Source organism: Carlito syrichta, unplaced genomic scaffold (genome assembly GCF_000164805.1).
Source record: "Carlito syrichta isolate Samal-C Ts95f unplaced genomic scaffold, Tarsius_syrichta-2.0.1 Scaffold305019, whole genome shotgun sequence".
NCBI lineage: Eukaryota > Metazoa > Chordata > Mammalia > Primates > Tarsiidae > Carlito > Carlito syrichta.
Window position 1 is genome coordinate 11,001 of NW_007249115.1, and position 20,401 is coordinate 31,401.

Genomic DNA, 20,401 nt, shown 5'->3' on the forward strand with positions numbered 1-20,401 from the left:
CTGCCTAGCTAATTTTTAAAATTTATTGTAGAGATAAGGTCTCGCCATGTTGCCCAGGCTGGTCTTGAGCTTGTGGGATTAGGCAATCCTCACTTCTCAGCCTCCCAAAGTGCTGGGATTACAGGCATGAGCTACCTGACCTCCTCCTCCTCTGTTTTCTAGAAGAGTTTGATACAGTTGGTATTGTTTCTCTTTTTTTTTGAGTTGGAGTCTCACTCTGTCGCCCAGACTGGAGTGCAGTGGCTGCTCTCGGCCACAGCAGCCTCAACCCACTGGACTCTGGTGATCCTTCTGCCTCAGCCTTCCAAGTAGCTGGAACTACAGGTGCGCGCTATCGTGCCCGGCTAATTTTTTATTTATTGTAGAGATGAGGTTTCACCAAGTTGCCCAGGCCAGTCACGAACCCGTGGGCTCAGGCAATTCACTCACCTCAGCCTCCCAAAGCGTGGGATTACAGGCTGAGCCACCAAGCCTGGCTGAATTTAATTTTTTAAATGGACACAAGTTATTTTTTCTTGGGTGACCATTGACAGTTTGTGTCTTTCAAGGAATTTGTTTATGTCATTTAAATTTCCAAATTTATCAGCATAAAGTTGTTTACAGTATTACCATATTACACTTATATCATCTATGTAATCCGAAGTGATGTTTCTATTTTTGATATTATTTCTTTGTATTTTCTTTTATTTTCCAGATTAGTCTGAGTAAATTAGTTTCATCACTCTTACTGCTCTCTTCAAAGAACCAGCATGTGATTTTATGGTCTTTCTCTAGTGTTTCTATGATATCAGTTTAATTGCCTTCTGCACTTTATTATTATTACTATTATTTTACTTTGGGTTTAATTTGCTCTTTTATTTCTTTTAGTTTCTCAAGGTGAAAACCTGGATCATTTACTTGAGACCTTACCCTGACATAGTTCTCTTTAAGCACTGCTTATGTTTTATTTCATTCAAAATGTTTTCCAACTTCCCTTGTGATTTCTTTGATCCAAGAGTTATTAAGTGAGTATTTCAAAATACTTGAAGGCTATTCAGTTATCTTTCTTTTATTTCTTTTTTTTTTGACTGAACAGACATGTGTTTATTGGCAGTGACTACTTGAGAGGATGGAGTGGGAGGAGTGGGTGGCACCAATGCCGGGCCAGCCATGCTTCACAGGCTTGTAAGTGATGGAGAACTTGCCTAGAATGGCCGATTATCTCTGGCTTGATCTGGACCTGGTTGAAGATCTTGCCGTTGCACAGGCCCACCATGCTTCCCGCCATCTCGGGCAGGATGATCATGTCACGCAGATGTGTCTTCACCACCTCGGGCTTCTCCATTGGGGGGCGCCTTCTTCTTGCCCTTGTGCAGCTGCTTACACAGCGAGTGCTGCTTCCACCATAGGCCTCAGTTCAGCTGCCACTGCATCAGCTGCACATAAGACATGTCCAACCGCTGGCCCAGGTCCACACTGTGGTAGGTGACCTTGTGGAAGATCCTCTTCTTCTGCTCCACTTCCACCATCTTGCTGGCTTCTCAGAAAGGCTCTTTTATGATTTCTAACTGAACTCCATTGTGTTTAGAGAGCATACTTTGTATGATTTCAGTCATCTTAATTTGTTGAGATTTGTAACGTGTTGTATCTTTGTGAATGTTCCATTCTTAATTGAAAAGAATGTATGTTCCACTTTTTTGCAGGGAGTGTTTTGTAAGTGTCAGCTAAATCAAGATGGTTGATGATGTTGTTCATATCCTGGAGAGGAGTGTGAAACTCATGATTGTGATTGTGAGCTGTAGGTTTCTCCTTTCAGTGCTGTCTGTTTTGCTTCCTGTATTTCAAAGGTGGATTGTTAGGCACACACATTGAGGAGTCCTCTGTTTTCTTGGTGGATGGGCCGGTCATCATGTCCTGTTTCGGTCTGTTCCTGGTACTGCTCCTTGTCCTCATGCCTTTTTTATCATATTGATTAAGCTACTTCAGATTTTTTAAAATTTGTTTTAACAGTACATCTTTCTGCATCTTTTGCTTTTGGTGGTCTATGTCTTTACTTAAATAGGTTTCTTGCAGACAGCATGTTGTTGGACTCTGCTTTCTCATCCAGTACTGCCATCTCTTTTAACTAAGGCATTCCGACCACTCTTATTTAATGTGGTTGGATTCAAATCTGCCGTTTTGTTCCTTCTTTGTTTTCTTTGTTCCATTTCTTCCTTTTTCTTTTTTCCCTATCTCCGTTTGGGTTAGTTATTTTGTCATGAGGGAGTCTTAGCTAGAGCAATCAGGCTAAAGAAAGAAGGAAAACGTATCCAGATAGGGAAAGAGGACGTCAAACTATCGCTCTTGGCAGACAATGTGATTCTAAATCTAGAAAACCCTAAAGATTCCACTAGAAGACTCCTAGACCTGGCGAATGATTTCAGTAAAGCCTCAGGAGTCTGCAGTCCAGTGGCGTTTCCACATTTTGCTCTGATTCCATTCTACTTCTGTGTTCTCTCTCTCTCTCTCTCCTCTTCTATTTTCTCTCTTCTCTCTCTCTCTTTCTCTCTCTCTCTCTCTCTCTCTCTCTCTCTCTCTGTCTCTCTGATGCTTTCCTTAGGGTTCACGATGTAATTCCTTAATTTTCCAGTCTGCCTTCAACTTGGGTCACACCACCTCATGTTTCATGCGAGAACCTTTCCTTCCTTCCACAGTTCGTGTTGTGACTCTCCTGTTTTACTTCTACATGTGATGTGAGCCGTAGAATACATGTTTAACGCTTTCTGCTTTAGCAGATCAAGCTTCTAAAGTTGTTTACAATGAGGAAAGAGTCTCTTTATATTTATTTGTAGTTTTTGTGTTCCTTTGTTAGAATCAAAGTGCTGTCTGCTGTCACACATCAGTAAATTATTTTAGTTTTTGTCTGAAAAAGTCTGTTTGTTCTTGTCCTTCTCTAAAAAATGTTTTGGCCATTACCTTACTGGACTCTTGTGTGGCCATGTGCTCTTTGAACTGTGGCCATCACTGCATTTCCTAACTTTGGCCTCCTCCCCTCCCTTGGGGAGGTGAACCCCCACTCCAGTTTACTTTCTAAATAAACTACGTTTTCCAGTCTAAAAAAAAACGTTTCATTGATTTTAAAGTCTACAGTTTGGTCTTTGGCGTGAAGGGCATCACGTTGTTGTGCAGCCACGACCCCCGTGCTCCCACAGGGCTTTCGCGCCCTGCAACACTGAGCCCGCTGTCTCCACTCTCCCTCCCAGCCCCTGGAGACCACCGCTGGCCTTGTGGCCTTGTGTCCCTGTAAATGTCACACACACACCCTGCCAACCCCTGGCAACCACTGTTCTGCTTTCCATGCCTGTAAATGTCACATCCCCAACCCCCGGTGACCACCATTCTTTTTTCCGTCCCTATAACTGTCATCACCACTCTGCTTTGCATCCAAGTAAGCCTGGCACCTCCGCATCCCTCAGGCAGATCATAGAATGCTCTCCCTTTTGTGCCTGGCTCTTTCCCTCGGACACTGTCTTCGGGTTCCTGCCTGTTGTCCTCCCTCCAAGGCTGGGCCATACCCCATCGCGTGGAGACCGCATCTTTCCACTGTGTGTCCGTGGGTGGACCCGTCGGGTCGTTTCATCTTTGGGCCGGCCGTCCTGCCGTGAGCTGGTCGTGCAGATGCCTCTTTGTGCCTTTGCCCGCACGTGGGGCTGGTCCCGGAAGTGGAAGTGCTGGATCGTGGGGTAACGATGCCCTTCCTTCTTGAGGAACTGCCGTCCTGCTCTCTGTAGCTGCTGTGCTGGGTGGCCTCCCCACAGCCATGCAAGATTCGGGTTTCCCCCTAGCCTTGCCTGCACTTGTTGTTTCTGCTCTTTTGATGGGAGTCCTCCTCATGGGTACGGAGTCTCCATTTTTGACGGATATTTTTAGCTGGGCATAGAATTTGGCGCTAACGAGACTTTTGTTCCAGAGCTTTCCGTGGAGACACTCCTCCATTCCTGTAGCTTGCTGGGTGCCTGCCGCCATTCCTGACGCTCCTGTGTGGCCTGACTCTCCCCGTGTGGCCTGACACTCCCATGTTGCACTCCACCCTCTCTGGCTGCTCCCAGGGCTTTCTCCAGCAGCAGTTTGGCTTTACCTGCCCAGTTTCTCTTGCTGTCTTATTCCCCCATTTGGGTTTCTCTCAGCTTCACAAATCTGTGACTTGTTGTCTTTCCTTATTCTTTGAAAGTACTTCAGCCGCACTGTCATCTCCTGGGCCTTCAACTATAAATGGGAGGCTTTTTAAGCTATCCAGAGCTCATTGGCAGTGTGCTCCTTTTTGCTCGTTCTTTTTTTCCTTGGGGTTTCAGCTTGGACATTGTGCTGGCCTGGCTTTGATATCACTGATTCTCCTCTCAGCTATGGCTCAGAGCTGCCCACTAGGCTTCCATCTGGGCATTTCTGTGGCCTCCATCTCTTGCATGTGCCCCTGCTCACATTGCAGCCTGTGTGCTGTCCTCCTCCTCCCACACTAGCTCCTCAGTGGCCATCACTCTGTGGGTAAGCCGCCCATTGCTGTGTAGTCAGTCCCCATAGGCCCAAGAGCAGTGTGGTTCTTAGTTGATCGTGCCCTGTCTTCCCCTGCTGGGGCAGGCAGCTTTCTTTTGCATCTCCCACTTCCGAGTGAGAGCAGGACTGGGCTGAGTTGGTTTATATGCAGACTCCAGAATTTCCTAGGATGACACTGGGCGGCCTTTAGAGCTTCTGGAACAAAATGAAAAGTGACAGATATCTAAGAAGTCAGCCCGGGAAGTGCCTCTGTGGTTCTTGGGTCGCACTGGCTCCTTCGTGATGTAGAGGTTGGAGTGGGAATGATTTTCCATTGTCTTACTCTCACAAGGCAGGAAATAGTGATGGGTCCATAGAAATATGGATGAATGTAGGGGCTTGCATGGTCTGGCTTGGTTGCTCCTTGTAATTAGGAGTCTCCACATGAGTCTTGAGAGAACCACGTTATCTGCCTTCCCTCCTCTTTCTTGTATGAGGTTATGGTATATAACACACCCAAGTATGTTCCACATTTTGCTTTTGTGACTTGACAATGTGCAGATGAAACTATTTTATATTCCCTTACAAACTATTTCCCCCTCAGTAAACATCATCAACATATCCTTTTAGTGTGCTTGAAAATGTTCATATAGAGAGTCAAAAATAAAGGAATTTGAAAAGAAATCTGCTTTACACATGCTGGATTTGAGATGCTTTTTGGTGTGTGAGTAGAAACGTCACGAGAGAAGTTGGTCTGTTGCTTGACTACACCAGGCTCAGAGGTAGAGCTTGCAGGAGGAGTCATACTCCTTAGAGCCAACCCCGGGAGCTTAAAGTTTCTGCCTGGGAGCTGCCAATATGGAAGACTGGACCAAGCGTCTCGCTTGAGAATGCTCCTGAGACCATGACTGGGAGGCAGGTCTGGGGTCATTGGCTGGCCGGTGCTTGGGAAGTCTCCACCATGGGGATCTGTGGATGACCAACAGCATGAAGAGGGGTCCGAGAGCCACGCGAGGTGAGCAGAGGGAACTCATGTAACAGCATGCCCACACGCTTGAGTTCTTGCCACCAGTGTTTTGTGTTGGTTGCCATTACAAGTCTCCAAGCACTGGAAATCCACTTATGTTTCTGCTTCTCAAGGGGCTTTGAGCAGACAAACAGGAATGTTTCCAGCTCTTTGGGAAGCAAGGGGGACCCCAGCTTTATCTTAAAATAATTACATATGCTGGAAAGAAGTTGATTCAAGTGTATTTGCCAGAAAACTAGTCAGGGACCTCATGTCACTGGGCGCTCTGGGACCTGTGCAGCATTGCTGCGTCCTAGGCACTTGGCATCTCCTGTTAAGTTAAAAAGCAGCTCTCATTTAATGCAGTGGCCTGCAGGTTTTTCCATGTACACCCACTTAATAAAAAGAAATTTGTACACACTCTCTCCATGTGTGCATACAGTTGTTAATGTAGAGTGCCTCCATGCACCCCTGCACTGATGTAATCGGTATATTAAAAACATGCAGGGAATGAGGGCATTTCCTATAGCATTTGGTGGCACACACCAGAGACTATTTGTTTTTCTGGAGACATAGGGGTTGGGTCTCTTCTTTCCTGGTGCTGGTGATGCTTCCTTCAGGTTCTCGTGTGTGTTATCTGAGCAGTTTTTAAAAATTCTGAGACCCAAAGGAAACTGTACATTCAGGGCTGATATTAAGTATCCAGGAGCGCATAAATGTAGGCTCTGATAATCACGGGAACCTTCTTGACTGATTGGGTGTGGCCCTGGTCACTCTTGGTCACTGCTGATGCACACGTTTGACATCACAGTGTTCAGGGTTAAAGTTGTATTAGGATACTGAACTTACTGTGTTTCTGTGTCTTTCAGATGACATTAAAGTGTCAGTAAATGATTTCATCATCAAGGCAGCAACTGTTACCCTTAAAGTAAGTAGCAATTTCAGATAATTTCAGCTCCTTAGGTAGTTTCATGTCTTGGAATGTCTATAATGATAAATTGAATGCTTGCTTTTAAATCACAAAATGTTACAATTTTGTCAGTAAAAATATTCTGTCAATCACCCTCACTTTCACATGAAGACACTGTGACTCTAAAGGGCTCACAGTGAACTGGTTCAGAACAGGCTCCGTTTCTCAGCCAACACTAGCTGATGCCGTCTTGGCTAAGGGCAGTCTCAGCTGAGAGAGGCAGCAGCCAGCAGAGGCCCAGGGATTTCCACTCTCACTCCAGTTGGGGAGACACAGACACATCAGGTGTGAAAGAGCAGAGAAGAAAGGCGCCAGGGCCAGAGTGAGCTGGACCTTTTCCAGATGCATGACCAGTGAAGTTCTGACCAGGTGGGATGGAGAGTGACCAGAGGAAAGAGAGGTGAGCCCAAAGTTCCACACAGGAGCTGCAAGTGCCCTGCTGCAGGCCCTGAGGGTGGAGCATGTTGAGCGAGGAGTTAGGAGGAGGGGAGAGGGTGGGAGATGAAACTTAAAAAGGAGGAGGAGATCAGCACACAGGAGGCCTGGGGAAGAGGAGAAGGGAGGTCAGATCACAGATCTGGGAGAGGAGGGAAGGGAGGCCAGAGCACAGGAGGCCTTGGGGAGAGGATGGAAGAGAGCTGAAGGCTGAGGAGCGGCCTCTGTGGGGTTTTGAGCCAAGTGCTCAGGCGACATGACTTGGCCTTGACAGGAGGGATGGCTGGGGCGCTGTGTGAGGCGGTGGGACTGCCACGGGACTGTGGAGGGCAACAGTGGCCCTGCTGGTGGTGGCGGGGAGCTGGGTGGAGTAGAGAGTTGGTTGTGCGTCTGAGCAGAGCCAGCAGGTGTGCTGATGCAGGGTGTGGGGGTGGAGGGGAGGGAGGATCCGGGTGGGGGTTGCTCCATGGACCAAACCGGGGGTGCACAGGAGGGGGCTGGGGGATGAGTGCCATTTGGTGCAGGCCTCGGGAAGCCCCAGGGGCCTGGCGGTGCCCAGTGAGGTTGCAGGAAGGCAGAGGTACAAGCCTTTGGGCGTGGGGGTGTGTCTGAAGCCCCCTGTCCTCTGCCACAAGCTGTTTTGGGAATCACTGCTGTTACATGTCTGCTGTGACTATTTCTGTTTCCTGAAAATTGCTGTTACAGAGCTTGGAAGCAGTGCCCTCTCAGTGTGTCTGGCTGTTCATATGACTTTGCTTTGACCAAATATTTTGGATTATGTTAATGGTTTTCTAGTTGTGTATCATCTTTATACTCCCTAAATGAGTCACTAGTGGCCCTCAGTGGTTAATATTTCATTGTATAATTTTGTGTCTGGAGTCATAAGTAGTTGGAATGTAAACTTTGTGCTAGCTTTATCAGACATTTTAAAAAAATTATTGACTTCACCGAAGGAATTCACATTTCTGTTTCTCTATGTTTACTTCAATATTAAAGGATTTTTATTTGTTGTAATTTTATAGACTTCGGTAAAAGTACGTGAACCTAGTTCTATTTTGAGGAGGGGAATCTTGGCAGCTTTCCTGGTTTCCCCCCCATACTTACTAATCTGTTTAATTTTTAGCTTTTTCTTGGATCAATTTTTGGAAGGTAACATTTTCCCAGAAAACCACTTTTAATTGAATACCCAAAATGTGCACCAAGAGCCGCTTGAATTTGTTTCTTTGATGATTTCGACATCCTCAGGGCTGGGGCCACTCCCCACTCAGCCTTGCTTCTGGGATCACAGACCTGCGTTCTTAGTCCACGCTGCTCGGGTATGTGTTTCCTTCCTTGTTTCCTTAGGTTCGTTTTGGCTAGAAATATTTGGTTAGAATATTTGGTTACATGTGTAATTCATGTCTGTCTTTTTTCATCAATGGGACTTGACATTATGGATTTTCCTGTGAACACACCTTAGACCATATCCTGTAAGACTTGTTACATAGCTTTGGATTTAAATTTACTTGCCAGGTAGTCTGTATTCATGATGTTTTTGGTTTTTTGTTTCTCTCTTCATTATTTTATTTTACTTCTTTTTTAGATTCAAGGGTATATATGCATGTTCATTACATGGACATATTGTATAATGGTGAGAATTGGGCCTCAGGTGACCCATTCCCCAGATGCGAGCATCGTGCCCTATGTGTAATTTCTGACCCTAATCCCTTCTTCCCCCTTCTCTGTTACTTTAGTGTTGCCTATGATTTTTTTTTTTTACTAGGAGTCTACTCTGTTTCCTGGCTGGAGTACAGGGTATGCTCACGGCCGCCACAGCCTAAACCTGCTGGGCTCAGGTGATTCTTCCACCTCAACCATCCAAGTAGCCGGAACCGCAGGCACATGCCACCAGACACGGCTAATTTTTTTATTTACCATAGAGACGAAGTCTTACCAAGTTTCCCAGGCTGATCTTGAACCCCTGGACTCAAGCAGTCCCCTCGCCTTGGCCTTCCAAAGTGCTAGGATTACAGGTGTGAGCCTCTGCACCTGGCAAATTTTAAATTGTCTGAGGAATTGAGACTTTATTGTTGACTCCTTTGACATACTGACATTGCTGAATGAATGGAGCAGCTGAGCCTTGAATGATGGGAAAATGGAACGAGCACCTGAAAGTGGTGGGAAGGTCTCCTTGGAGTGAGTGTGGCAGGGAGAGGCCAGAATTGTGGAAAATTCCTGCAGGGGTGCAGTTGTGTGACATGGGGTGGGTGGGTGGTGAGGACTGAAGCTTGTCACCTGCTGGCGTGGCTTGCTGGGACCTAGGTCATTCTGTAGAACACTTTAGAAAGAGAAATTAGTCTCTGCTTTCTAGTTTTCAACACTGTTTTCCCCTGTGGCTTTTGGCAACCCAATCAATACATGCTATTTCCAGGCACTTGGTCATTTCACCCGAAGTGTTCGCACTCAGTACAGTGGTATGTATGTCAAGTGTGTGTGTGCTCACGTGTGGCGTGTGATATGTTTCTGGAACCTGGGAGATCCCTTACATGGAGAGTTCCCCGTGAGGCTGCTGGTGTGTATCCTAGCAACAGTCTAGACAGCCAGGCTTCCTTCCTCTGAAGGGATGAAGAGATGGAAACGAGTCTGTCCCCGGGCCTTCCTGAAACTGCTTCAGAAGGTGGCGTGCTGGTTGTTCTTCCCAGACATGAAGGCCAGTTGGCACAGAAGTCACATCACTTTTTCAAGCCAAATATCTGGGTATTTCCTTGTGCCTAGCTGTATTCTCTGTGGACAGTGCATGATAATCGTGACTGTTTTTCTGTACCACCTTGATCTATAGCTGCTTTGCTAGTGACATGTTTTCTCGTTCCAGCAAATGCCAGGTGTCAACATCAGTTGGGATGGAGACGGCTCCAAGCCCCTGCCCTTCATTGACATTTTGGTGGCTGTGGCCTGATCACGGATAAAGGCCTGATCACACCAATCATAAACGATGCGGCCGCCAAGGGACTGCAGGAAATCTGTGACTCTGTGAAGGTATGTCCTAGGCAGTGCTGCACTTGCAGGTTGCTGGAAATACTTCCAGGTGATGACTTTCTGGTAGGGTCTTGACATGGGATTTTTTGGTGGACAGAGTGTTATTTCAAGTGATTGTCGCCTATGTGTAGGTTTTTAAGTTTTTATACAAGTAAGACCCATTCTAAGGAAAGGCAATGTTCAAAAATTCAGAAATAGCATATAGGTCAGTGAGGGAGCAATTTTACTCAGGTTAAAGACCAACTTTATATTCCACAGCCCAGAATTCCACCCTAAACATACTATTTCAGAGAGGTTGCAGAGTTGAAATAAAGGTGAAACTGTGTTTCTGTGAGAGTGGCGATAAATAGATCTCAGTGTTATGCATTTCATTCTTGAAGACAATGTATTCCATTCATGTCCTCCCTCAGTTTTCTTAGCTTCAATATGGAGTAATCTAATTTCACCAAAAAAGCACATTGCATGACAGAAGCCTAGGGGAGGGGTCAGCTCAGCAGGCCGGGAGCTTCCAGGAGTCATTTTGGCAGAAATAGCCCAGGTGGGTTTTTTTGGTTTTTTTTGAGTTGGAGTCTCACTCTGTCACACAGACTGGAGGGCAGTGGCAGCTCCTGGACACCGCAGCATCGACCTGCTGTGCTCCGACGATCCTTCCACCTCAGCCTTCCATGCAGCTGGAACTACAGGCACACGCTAACATGCCTGACTAGTTTTTGATTTATTGTAGAGATGAGGTCTTGCCAAGTTGCCCAGGCGGGTCTCGAACCTGCGGGCTCAGGCAATTCACCCACCTCAGCCTCCCAAGGCGCAGGATTACAGGCTGGGCCACCGAGCCTGGCTTAGCCCAGGTTTTGAGGGTTTACATTGAAGATTTCAAATTCATTTGGGTGAGTGATTCTTTTCTACTTACTGAGAGAACAAGTTGCAAGGGAGGTTAAAAGGAGAAGGTAGGGCTTCTTGGGGCGCTTTCGTGTGTGACTGCGTGGATATGAATGAATGCCAGATACTCTGGCTTCAGCAGTTGCCTTGAAACATTGAGCTTGCTTAGACTTCTAGAGTTAGAGGTCATCAAAGGTGAACCCAGTGGAGCTGGCATCTTTGGTCTTCTCGCCCCTTGGAAAAGATTCAGAGTGTATTTGTATAGGCACATATGCAGCCATCCTTCATAATTGAAAGGGGGCATTGATTTGGCCTTGAACTTGGATCTTTATATCAACATTAAACTCAAAGATCTGTTAATGAAGATGTGAGAGGGTGACCTTTCCAACAACGAACTTCCAGTTGGCCTCCTGTCCTGGGTAAGGTTGCCAGTGTTACTAGGCATTCCACAAGCTGTCTCCTCCTGAATGGAGGTTGATTTTCTCTGAATGAATGGAGCAGGCAGGCTGCGCTCGGTAGCTCAGCCTGCAATCCCAGCACTTTAGGAGGCCAAGGAGTGTGAATTGCCTGAGCCCATGAGTTCAAGACCAGCCTGGGCAACTTGGTGAGACCTCGTCACTACAATAAAAAAAAAAGATAGCCAGCTACTTGGAAGGTTGAGGAAGAAGGATCACCGGAGCCCAGCAGTTCGATGCTGGGGTGGCCATGAGCATGCCACTGCTCTCCAACCTGGGTGACAGAGTGAGACTTCAACTCAAAAAAAAAAAAAAGAATAGGGCAGACTCTGGGTCAGAAGGCCTGCATCTGGCATTGCCTTGGTCACTTTGAGCAAGTAGGTTGCATGCCCTGTGGTTCCATCCCTCATCCCTAAAAGGTAGGTCATTCTCGAACTTACCATGCTGGGTTGATAACAGACTCAACAAGACAGTGCGTTAAAGTGACTGATACAGGGCCTGGCACCTATGAAGTCTCAGGAAATAAAACCGCTGTCAGTATTTATTTTATTATGAACTGAGTTGTGAAGTGATACAACAAATTTGGAAGGGAAATGTGTTCAACCCTATTTCTAAAAATTTCTCTAAAAGATATATGACATGCACAAAGCTTTGCTTAAGAATGCTCATATAGCATATTTTTAATGGCAAACATATGGTAATGACCTAAATATCCACTGACAGGGGCAGAGCCAAGCCCAGCTGCCCAGAAAGAGGATGACTCCAAGGACCTCTCAAGCCTGTTCTCATGGCAAGTCAAGTACGCCTTTATTGCTCCCACTTCGACACACTTTTGGATGGATATTGGCACCTGGATCTAGAGAGAGGTAAGCCAATCCTTAATGTCACAGACCTTACTACTGCAGGTGTGAGAGCTCACCCTCTGGGAGAGTTACCCCTCGGGTTCAGGGCTCTCCCTTCGGTAAAGGACTCTCTCCTGGGTTCAGGGCTATCCATCCACTACAGGACTCCCTTCTCAGGATCAGGCCCCCCATCCGGTATAGGACTCCTGGGCTTCAGGGCTCTCCATCTAGTACAGGACTCCCTCTTGGATAGTGTACCTGACAAGAAAGGTACACTATCCATCAGGTACAAGGCTCTCCGTCAGGTACAAGAAACATTCTCTCGGGTGCAGGACATGCCTTCATGGGAGCAGGGCTCTCCCTTCAGTTGCAGGACAGGCTTTCTTGGGTGCAGGACTCTCCCATCAGTGCAGTACAGGCTTTCTTGACTGCAGGGCTCTACCATCATGGGCAGGACAGGCTTTCTAGGGTGTAGGGATCTCCCATCAGGTACAGGACAATCTCTCGCAGGTGCAGGACTTTCTTGACAGATACGGAAAAGGCTCTCTTAGGTGAAGGGCTCACTCATCAGATGCAGGAAGGGCTTTCTTGAGTGCAGGGCTCTCCCATCAGGTGCAGGAAAATCTCTCTAGGTTGCAGGGCTTTATGTCAGGTATGAAACAGGCTCTGTCAGGTGCAGGGCTCTTCCATCAGATGCAGGACACGCTTTCTTGGGTGCAGTCCTCTCCGATCATGTGCAGGACAAGCTCTCTTGGGTGCAGGTCTTTATTGTCAGGTACGGGACAGACTCTCTCAGGTACAGTACTCTGCCGTGAGGTGCTGACAGGCTTTCTTGGGTGCAAAGTTCTCCCATCAGGTCCAGACCAATGTCTCTCAGCTTCATGGCTTTCTTGTCAGGTACAGGACTGGCTCTGCAGAGCTCTCCCATCAGGTGGAAAACAGGCTTTCTTCGGGGCAGGCCTCTCTTAACAGGTGCAGGGCTTTCTTGTCATGTACAGGACAAACTCTCTCATATGCAGGTCTCTCCCATCAGGTGACAGACAGGCGTACTTAGGTGCAGGGCTCTTTCATAAGGTGCAGGAAAATCTCTTTCGGGTGCAGGGCTTTCTTCTCAGGAACAGAACAGACTTTAGCAGGTGCAGGTGTCTCTCGTCAGGTACAGAACAGGTTTTCTTGGGTTGAGGGCTCTCTTATCAGGTGTAAGACAGGATTTCGTGGGTGCAGGGCTCTCCCATCAGGTGCAGGAAAGTCTCCCTTGGGTGCAGAACTTTCTTGTCAGGTACGGGACAGGCTCTCTCAGGTGCAGGGCTCTCCCCTCAGGTGCAGGACAGGCTTTGTTGGGTGCAAGGCTCTCCCATCAGGTGCAGGACAGGCTGCTGGGTGCAGGGCTCTCCCATCGGGTAAGGGCAGGCTCTCTTGGGTGCAGGGCTTTCCCATCAGGTGCAAGACAATCTCTCGCAGGTGGAGGGCTTTCTTGCCAGGAACAGGACAAACCGTCTCAGAGGCAGAGCTTTCCCAGCAGGTGCAGAACAGGCTTTATTGGGTGCAAGGCTCTCCCATCATAGGCAGGACAGGCTTTCTACGGTGTAGGGATCTCCCATCAGGTTCAGGGCAATCTCTCGCAGGTGCAGGACTTTCTTGACACGTACGGAACAGGCTCTCTTAGGTGAAGGGCTCACCCACCAGGTGCAGGACAGGCTTTCTTGGGTGCAGGGCTCTCCCATCAGGTGCAGGAAAATCTCTCTCGGTTGCTGAGCTTTATGGAGGTACACAACAGGCTCTGTCAGGAGTCAGGTGCTCTCCCATCAGGTGCAGGACACGCTTTGTTGGGTGCAGGGCTCTCCGATCAGGTGCAGGGCAATCTCTCTTGGGTGCAGGTCTTTATTGTCAGGTACGGGATGGACTCTCTCAGGTAGAGTGCTCTCCTGTGAGGTGCTGGACAGGCTTTCTTGTCTTGGGTGCAAAGTTCTTGGGTGCAAAGTTCTCCCATCCAAGTGCAGACCAATGTCTCTCGCCTTCACGGCTGTCTTGTCAGGTACAGGACGGTCTCTGCAGGGCTCTCCCATCAGGTGCAAGACAGGCTTTCTTCAGTGCAGGCCTTAACAGGTGCTGTACGATCTCTCTCGCATGCAGGGCTTTCTTGTCATGTACAGGACAAGCTCTCTCACATGCAGGCCTCTCCCATCAGGTGACGGACAGGCGTTCTTGGCTTTCTTGTCATGTACAGGACAAACTCTCTCATATGCAGGTCTCTCCCATCAGGTGACAGACAGGCGTACTTAGGTGCAGGGCTCTTTCATAAGGTGCAGGAAAATCTCTTTCGGGTGCAGGGCTTTCTTCTCAGGAACAGAACAGACTTTAGCAGGTGCAGGTGTCTCTCGTCAGGTACAGAACAGGCTTTCTTGGGTTGAGGGATCTCCCATCAGGTGTAAGACAGGCTTTCGTGGGTGCAGGGCTCTCCCATCAGGTGCAGGAAAATCTCCCTCGGGTGCAGAACTTTCTTGTCAGGTACGGGACAGGCTCTCTCAGGTGCTGGGCTCTCCCCTCAGGTGCAGGACAGGCTTTGTTGGGTGCAAGGCTCTCCCATCAGGTACAGGACAGGCTCTTGGGTGCAGGGCTCTCCCATCAGGTGCAGGGCAGGCTTTCTGGGATACAGGGTTCTTCCATCAGGTGTAGGACATTCTCTCTGGGGTGCAGGGCCTTCTTGTCAGGTACAGGACACACTGTCTGAAATGCAGGGCTGTCCAATCAGGTGCAGAACAGACTTTCTTGGGATCAGGGCTCTCCCATCATCTGCAGGACAGGCTTTCTTGGGTGCAGGACTCCCCCATCAGTTGCAGGACAGCTTGCTTGGGTGGAAGGCTCTCCCATCAGGTGCAGGACAATCTTTGGGTGCAGGACTTTCTTGTCAGGTACGGGACAGGCGTTTTCAGGTGCAGGGCTCTACCATCAGGTGCAGGACAGGCTTTCTTGGGTGCAGGGCTCTCCCATCAGGTGCAGGACAATCTCGGGTGCGGGTCTTTATGTCAGGTACGGTGCAGCCTCTCTAAGTTGCAGGGCTCTCCCATCAGGTGCAGGACAGGCTTTCTTGTGTGCAGGGCTCTACCATTGGGTGCAGTAAACTCTTCCTAGTGTGCTGGACTTTATTTTCTGGTACGAGACAGGTCCTCTCGACCACGGGGCTCTCCAGATCAGGTGCAGTATAGGCTTTCTTGGGTGCAGGGCTCTCCCATCAGGTGCAGGACATGCTCTTGGGTCAGGGCTCTCCCATCAGGATCGGGGCAGGCTTTCTTGGTTGCAGGGCTCTTCCATCAGGTGCAGGCTTCTCTCTCTCTCGGGTGCAGGGCTTTCTTGTCAGGTACAGGACAGACTGTCTCAGGTGCAGGGTTCTCCCTTGAGGTGCAGGACAGGCTTTCTTGGGTGAAGGACTCTCCCATCAAGTGCAGGACAATCTCTCACAGGTGCCAGGCTTTATGTCAGGTATGGGGCAGTCTCTCTCAGGTGCAGGGCTCTCCCACCAAGTGCAGGACAGGCTTTCTTGGGTGGAGGGTTCTCCTGCCGGGTGCAGGAAAATCTCCCTCGGTTGCAGGTCTTTCTTTTCAGGTATGGGACGGGCTCTGTCTAGGACTGGGCTCTCTCATCAGTTGCAGTACATGCATATGAGGGTGTAGGGCTCTTCCATCACGTGCAGGGAAATCTCCCTCGGCTGCATGTCTTTCTTGTCAGATACAGGACAGGCTCTGTCTGGGGCAGGGCTCTCCCATCAGTTGCAGGACATTCTTAATTGGGTGCAGGGCTCTCCTATCAGGTGCAGGACATCTCTCGCAGGTGCAGGACATCTCTCGCGGGTACAGTCTCTTTTCAGGTACAGGCAAGGCTTTTTCAGGTACAGGCAAGGCTTTTTCAGGTACAGGGCTCTCCCGTCAGGTTCAGGACAGGCTTTCTTAGGTGCAGGGCTGTCCCATCAGTTGCTGGACAGGCTTCCTTAGCTGCAAGGCTCTCCCATCAGGTGCAGGACAATATCTCACTGGTGCAGAACTTTCTTGTCAGGTACTGGACAGGCTTTTTCAGGGGCAGGGTTCTCCCATCAGGTGCAGGACAGGCTCACTTGGGTGCTGGGCTCTCCCATCCAGTGTCAGGACAGGCTCTCATGGGTGCAGGGCTCTCCCCTCAGGTGTAGGACAGGCTCACTTGGGTGCAGGGCTCCCCATTCAGGTGTCAGGACAGGCTCTCTTGGGTGCAGGGCTCTCCCCTCAGGTGCAGAACAATCTCTCTCGGGTGCAGGGCTTTCTTGTCAGGCACAGGGCAGACTGCCTCAGGACAGAGCCCTCCCAACAGGTGCAGGACAGGCGTTCTTGGGTGCAGCGCTGTTCCATCAGTTGCAGGACAGGCTTTCTTGGGTGCAGGACTTTCTTGTCAGGTATGGGACAGGCTGTGTCAGGGGCAGGGCTCTCCCATCAGGTGCAGGACAGGCTTTCTTTGGTGCAGGGCTCTCCCATCAGTGCAGTACAGGCTTTCTTGACTGCAGGGCTCTCCCGTCAGGTGCAGGACAGTCTCTCTCAGGTGCAGGGCTTTCTTGTCAAATAAGGGACAGGCTCTCTCGGTTACAGGGCTCTCCCTTCATGTGAAGGACACACTTTCTTGGGTGCAGGGCTCTCCCATCAGGTGTAGGACAATCTCTCTTGCGTGCACAGTTTTCTGGTCAGGTACGGGACAGGCTCTCCTGGGTGAGGGTTCTCCCATCAGGTGCAGGACAGACTTTCTTCAGCACAGGGTTCTCCCAACAGGTACAGTACAATCTTTCTCATGTGCAAGTACAATCTTTCTCATGTGCAGGGCTTTCTTGTCAGGTACAGGAGAGGCTCTCTCCCGTGCAGGTCTCTCCCATCAGGGGCCATACAGGCATTCTTGGGTGCAGGGCTCTCCCATCAGGTGCAGGAAAATCTCCCTCGGGTGCAGAACTTTCTTGTCAGGTACGGAACAGGCTCTCTCAGGTGTAGGGCTCTCCCCTCAGGTGCAGAACAGGCTTTGTAGGGTGCAGGACAGGCTCTTGGGTGCAGAGCTCTCCCATTGGGTGCAGGGCAGGCTCTCTTGGGTGCAGGGCTCTCCCATCAGGTGCAAGACAATCTCTCACAGGTGGAGGACTTTCTTGTCAGGTACAGGACAGATTGTCTCATGTGTAGGACTCTCCTATCAGGTTCAGAACAGGCTTTCTTGGGTTCAGGGCTCTCCCATCATATGCAGGACAGGCTTTCTTGGGTGCAGGGCTCTCCCATCAGTTGCAGGACAGGCTTACCTGGGTGCAGGGCTCTCCCATCAGTTGCAGGACAGGCTTACCTGGGTGCAGGGCTCTCACATCAGGTCCAGGACAATTGTCCGCGGGTACTGGACTTTCTTGTCTGGTACAAGACTGAGGTTTTCAGGTGTAGGTCTCTCCCATCGGTAGCAGGACAGGCTTTCTTGTGTGCAGGTTTCTTACCAGGTGCATGACAATCTCTCTCGGGTGCAGGTCTTTATGTCAGGCATGGAACAGGCTCTCTCGGGTGCAGGGCTCTCCCTTCAGGTGCTGGACAGACCTTCTTGATTGCAGGGCTCTCCCATCAGGTGCAGGACAGGCTCCTGGGTGCAAGGCTCTCCCATCAGGTGCAGTAAAATCTACCTAAAGTTCTGATCTTTCTTTTCAGGTACAGGACAGGCTCTCGGTTGCGGAGTCTCTAGATCAGGTGTAGGACAGGCTTTCTTGGGTGCTGGCTTCTCCCATCAGGTGCAGGGCAGGCTCTTGGGTGCAGTGCTCTCCCATTAGGTTTAGGGCAGGCTTTCTTGGGTATAAGACTTTTCCATCAGGAGCAGTCTAATCTCTCTTGTTTGCAGGGTTTTCTTGTCAGGTACAGGACAGAATGTCATAGGTGCAGAGCTCTTGCATCAGTTGCAGGACAGGCTTACTTGAGTGCAGGGCTCTCTCATCAGGTGCCCGACAATGTCTCTCGGGTCAGATTTTTATGTCAGGAACAGTACAGGCTCTCTCAAGTGCAGGGCTCTCCCATCAGGTGCAGGACAGGCTTTCTTTCTCAAGTGCAGGGCTCTCCCATCTGGAGCAGTAAAATCTCCCTCAGGTCCAGGGCTTTCTTTTCAGGTAAGGGACAGGTTCTCTCAGGTGCAGAGTTCTACCTTTAGGTGCAGGAGAGGGCTTCTTGGGTGCAGGGCTCTCCCTTCAGTTGCAGTAAAATCTACCTTGGGTACAGGGCTTTCTCTTCAGTACGGGACAGGCTCTCTCAGTTCCGGGGCTTTCTTCTCAGGTACAGGACAGACTGTCTCACGTGTAGGGTTCTCCCTTCAGGTGCAGGATAGGATTTCTTGGGTGCAGGGCTGTCCCATCTGGTGCAGGGCAGGCCTTCTTTAGTGCAGTGCTCTCCAATCAGGTGCAGGAAAATCTCTCTTGGGTTTAGGGCTTACTTGTCAGGTACAGGACAGACTGTCTCCGGTACAGGGCTCTACCATCAGGTGCAGGACTCTCCCATCAGGTACAGGACAATCTCTCTCTGGTGCAGGGCTTTCTGGTCAGGTACAGGATAGACTGTCTCAGATGCAAGCCTTTCCCTTCCGATGCAGAACAGACTTTCTTGGATTCAAAGCTCTCCCATCATGTGTAGGACAGACTTTCTTGGGTGTAGGGCTTTCTCATCAGTTGTAGGACAGGCTTATGGGTGCAGGGCTCTCCAATCAGGTGCAAGATAATCTGTCTTGGGTGCAGGGGTTTCTTGTCAGGTACTGGACAGACTGTCTAAGGTGCAGGGCTCTCCCATCAGGTGCAGGACAGGCTCTTGGGTACAGGACTGTCCCATCAGGCTTTCTTGGGTGCAGGGTTCTCCCACCAGGTGCAGGACAATCTTTTTCGGGTGCAGGTCTTTATGTCAGGTATGGGACACGCTCTCTCAGGTGCAGGGCATTCCCATCAGGTGTAGGACAGGCTTTCTTTGGTGCATGGCTCTCCCATCAGGTGCTGTATAATCTCTTTCGGGTGCAGGTCTTTATGTCAGGTATGGGACAGTCTCTCTCACGTGCAGGGCTCTCCCATCAGGTGCAGTAAAATCTCCCTCGGGTGCAGGGCTTTCTATTCAGTTAAGAGTCAGGCTCTCTCAGGTGCAGGGCTCTCCCTTCAGGTGCAGGACAGGTCATCTTGGGTGCTGGGTTCTCCCATCATGTGCTTGACAGACTGTCTTGGGTGCAGGGCTCTCCCATCAGGTGCACGACAATCTCTCTCGGGTGCAAGTCTTTATGTCAGATATGGGACAGGCTCTCTCAAGTGCAGGGCTCTCCTGTCAGGTACAGAACAGGCTTTCTTGGGTGCAGAGCTCTCCCATCAGGTGCACGACTCTCTCGGGTGCAGGTCTTTATGTCAGGTATGAGACAATCTCTCTCAAGTGCAGGGCTCTCCCATCAGGTGCAGTAAAATCTCCCTTGGGTGCAGGACTTTCTTGTCAGGTACAGGACAGACTGTCTCAGGTGTACGGCTCTACCATCAGGTGCAGCACAGGCTTTCTTGGGTGCAGGGCTCTCCCATCGGGTGCAGGACAGGCTTTCTTGGGTGCAGGACTCTCCCATCAGGTGCACGACAATCTCTCTCGGGTGCAAGTCTTTATGTCAGGTACGGGACAGTCTCTCAAGTGCAGGGCTCTCCCATGAGGTGCAGGACAAGCTTTCTTGGATGCAGGGCTCTCCCATCAGGTGCAGTTAAATCTCCCTTGGGTGCAGGGCTTTCTATTCAGGTAAGGGTCAGGATCTCTGTGGTGCAGGGCTCTCCCTTCAGGGAAAGACAGGTCATCTTTGGTGCAGTGTTCTCCCATCAGGTGCTTGACAGGCTGTCTTGGGTGCAGGGCTCTCCCATCAGGTGCACGACAATCTCGGGTGCAAGTCTTCATGTCAGGTACGGGACAGGTTCTCTCAAGTACAGGGCTCTCCCATCAGGTGCAGGACAGGCTTTCTTTGGTGCTGGCCTCTCCCATCAGGTGCAAGACAGGCTCTTGGGTACAGGGCTCTCCCATCAGGTTCAGGGCAGACTTTCTTGTGTGCAGGGCTCTTCCAGCAGGTGCAGGGTAATCTCTCTCGGGTACAGGGCTTTCTTGTCAGGTACAGAACAAACTGTCTCAGGTGCAGGGCTCTCCCATCAGGTCAGGACAGGCATTCTTGGGTGCAGGAGACATACTTGGGTGCTGGGCTCTCCAGTCATGTACAGGACAATCTCTCTTGGGTTCAGGGGCTCCCATCAGGTGCAGGACAATCTCTCTCGGGTGCAGGTACGGGGCATTTTACTGCA

At 49.8% G+C, this 20,401-nt stretch overlaps 1 pseudogene; it reads right to left on the reverse strand.

Moving 5' to 3' along the window:
* Positions 1-1,083: 1,083 nt before the first annotated feature.
* On the reverse strand, positions 1,084-1,508 carry LOC103263379 (annotated as a pseudogene).
* Positions 1,509-20,401: the final 18,893 nt, after the last annotated feature.